Genomic DNA, 3,017 nt, shown 5'->3' on the forward strand with positions numbered 1-3,017 from the left:
GGGGAGGACCTCAGAGCGAAGGGGATGGAGACACCTTTGCAGCCCCCTCCAGCAGGCCTGTGCCCCGGGCCTGGTTGTAACCTAAGCCCTACAGCTGCGCCAGGAGAGGTGACTAACTGCGGCCGGCCCCCCCGCCCCCCATCAATCATTCATGTTCCTCAGAACTGAGCCTCGCGGGCGCACGTGCACACGCGTGTACTGTACCACGGGGACGCGTGTCTGCCGTCCTTCTCCCAGACTCCCAGGCTGGGAGAGCTCGAGCTGTGACAGCTATATCACGTGATAGGCACGGGACGTGCACACGCTCACGTGCACACAGCAGGGCACACACTGGGACATGCTCGGTGCACGGGAAAGAGCCAGACACCTGTCTGCACGCCAACATGTATATACAAATGTGCAAATGCACCGTGCGCAATGCGTCCTCCACCCATGCAGCCCAGTACACGTCACCCACACAGGCACACATCTCTGTGCACATAGGCACACTGTTGTGCACGCACACGCGCAGTCCACGCGTCTGCCTCCACATGCCTGTAACACTCACAATCTTGGGTCGGGATCCCCAGGGTATGCACGAGCACACCCTGGTAAACAAGCAAGGGTACACATAGACCCTCTTGCACAGGCGGGCGCGCACACGCGTGTGCACTCCACGCGCACGCGCACGCAGAACCTCCCGCGCGCACAGCTTCCCGCAAGGCACTCGCCTCATCTCCCCTCCCCCTCCACCGCAGAGCCGGGGGTGGAGGGATGGAGGTGGGGGTGAGGACACGGCAGGTAGAGGGAGCCGAGGCCCTCTCCCTCCCCAGGCTCCCGACCGCCGCATCCTCCTGCCTCATTTAAGGCCGGCCAACTTCGTCCCCTATCCCAACCAGACCACCAGTCAAATGAAGGTTATATAGGTGCTCGGCGCGGAAGCGCAACTGGAGGCCTGGGAGCTCACCTTGTTCTGCACTGATGCTGTGGCGACCCTAGAGGCGGCGACTTTTTTGGCAGTGGCGGTGAAGTGACGGGGCCCCCGGTATGGTGATGAGGGGCTGCGCTGCAGCGGAGGCGGCGGCAGCGGCTGAGGCCCCTGCAGTCCTCGGTGACGTCCTGCAAAAGGCGGGGCGGGGCCTCACATGCAGATACGGCCGTGATGCCATTCTAGGGCGGAGCCACGGATGGAGATACTGTCTACTGTCGCAGGCCGAGCCGGGAGGGGCGGGGCTCTTGCGCAGATTGACGCGAGAACGGGGCGGGGCGCAGAGAGCTCATCCAGTAGCTAGCAGAAGCGGTGCAGGAGGGGAGGAATCGCTTGCTGGCTCCGCCTCTCTTCAGAATAAGGGAGGCGGGGCTTCGCAGCGCCTTCTCACTGGCTTAAGTGGTCGAGCGACGGGGCAAGTAACCAGTCAAAGATTGCCACCCCCCCGTCCTGTCCAATGGTGGTTTCCGGGCGATTGAAGGGCCCAGAGGTTGAGGCCTCAACTGAGCCTGAGTCTTCTGGAGGCGTTCCCCTTCACCGCCCCCACGCACCCCAGGTCTCAGACTCAGGAGGTCCCCGTTCAGTACAAGGTGCTGTGACCGCTCATTAAACTCCCCCTATTCCCAATTTCAGAAAAGAGGAAGCGAGGTTCGAGAAAATGCTCCATATCTCCTATTTACGGGGTTCAAAATAAGTATAAAAGAAAAAATAGCGGAAATAGGGATCAAGATAGACCCTGTCTCATTGCTGATATGTACCCTGGTGGCTCAGACGGTAAAGAATTTGACTGCAATGCGGAAGACCTGGGTTCGATCCCTGGGTTGGGAAGATCCTCTGGCGAAGAGAATGGCTACCCATTCCAGTATTCTTGCCTGGATAATTCCACGGACAGAGGAGCCTGGTGGGCTGTATAGTCCATGGGGTCACAAAGAACTGGACACGATTGAGCGACTAACACACTCAAGACCCCTGAAGGGGGTCGGGCTAGTAGATGCTCCACCCTGCTTCTGAGATGAAGAAAGGAGAAATCGGGATCAAGAGAGCCACCCTCTGCCACCAATTTCCGGAAAAGAGGAGGCTGACGGACACTCCGGGAACCCCCGGGAACCCCTCTCCTTCCTGCGCCCCATTTTCCAGAGAAAAATTCAAAGTCAAATTCAAAGAAAAATCCAAATGGCCGAAGTAGGGCAGGAAAACAGCCTATCCCCTAATCTCGCAAAGTCTGCGGTTAAAACAAACAAACAAACAAAAAAACACAACAACGTAGGGAACAGTGAGGTTCAAAGACCCTGCAATAAAGGAGTGAGGTGGGTGGGAGATGCTGTACTCCTGCCGGACTCCTGAGCTAAAAGACGGGGATGGAGAGTCCTCCCTCCACCATCCTGGCAAAACTAGACTCAGAGATGGAGACTCTGGGGTCCAAGATGACCCGTTATCCCCCAACGATCTTGATGTGAAAAAGTCAGAATGGGGGGTGGCGCGGAAGAACAAGACCTCGGCCTCGATTCCTGGGCGCTACCGTCCGCCCCAGCTCCACTCTCCACACCCGGCAGGGGGCGTGTGGCCCCAGGAAAATTCTGATCTCCCTGATTCCTCCTCTGGAGACGAGGGGCGGGGCTGGTCCTGTTTATAAAAAGCTCACCAGCTGCAGAGGCGCCTAGAGACCAGAATAACTTAGCGCCTGGAGGCCGCCCCCCGCCCCCAGCGCCCCGGAAGTGCGGAGAAGTACCCCCCCACACCCGCTCTCCCTGAAGTTGGGAAATCTATTTTTTCCAAAGGATAACATCTTTGTCCCTCCTCCTCACTCGGACTATAAAAGTATCACAAACCCACTGCGGTGAATTGAGAAAATTTTTAAAATATAAATCCACCTCCAGCTCGCCCCACTGGAAGACCAGCAGTCGAGTTTCCGCTTTGGGGTGGGGAGTGGGGGCTCCAGGCGTTGCCCTGGTGGAGGTGAAGGCATGCGAGTTTGCGAGGCTCCCTGACCTCCCGGATGCATGTTCAGGCGATACCCATTTATTTTTTCCCCAAAGGGTAAAAGCTCACA

General features: G+C 57.9%; 1 protein-coding gene across 1 annotated transcript in view; it reads right to left on the bottom strand.

The window, feature by feature from the left end:
• The window catches only part of RAB3A (RAB3A, member RAS oncogene family), a 5,946-nt gene extending 4,784 nt beyond the window's left edge, over positions 1-1,162 (bottom strand). The window contains exon 1 of the mRNA XM_010845687.1: positions 947-1,162. The gene's annotated coding sequence lies outside the window, so the exon portion shown is untranslated. The remainder of the gene's footprint in view (positions 1-946) is intronic.
• Between the last annotated feature and the right edge of the window lie 1,855 nt (positions 1,163-3,017).

Source organism: Bison bison, unplaced genomic scaffold (assembly GCF_000754665.1).
Source record: "Bison bison bison isolate TAMUID 2011002044 unplaced genomic scaffold, Bison_UMD1.0 scf7180017864221, whole genome shotgun sequence".
Taxonomy (NCBI): domain Eukaryota; kingdom Metazoa; phylum Chordata; class Mammalia; order Artiodactyla; family Bovidae; genus Bison; species Bison bison.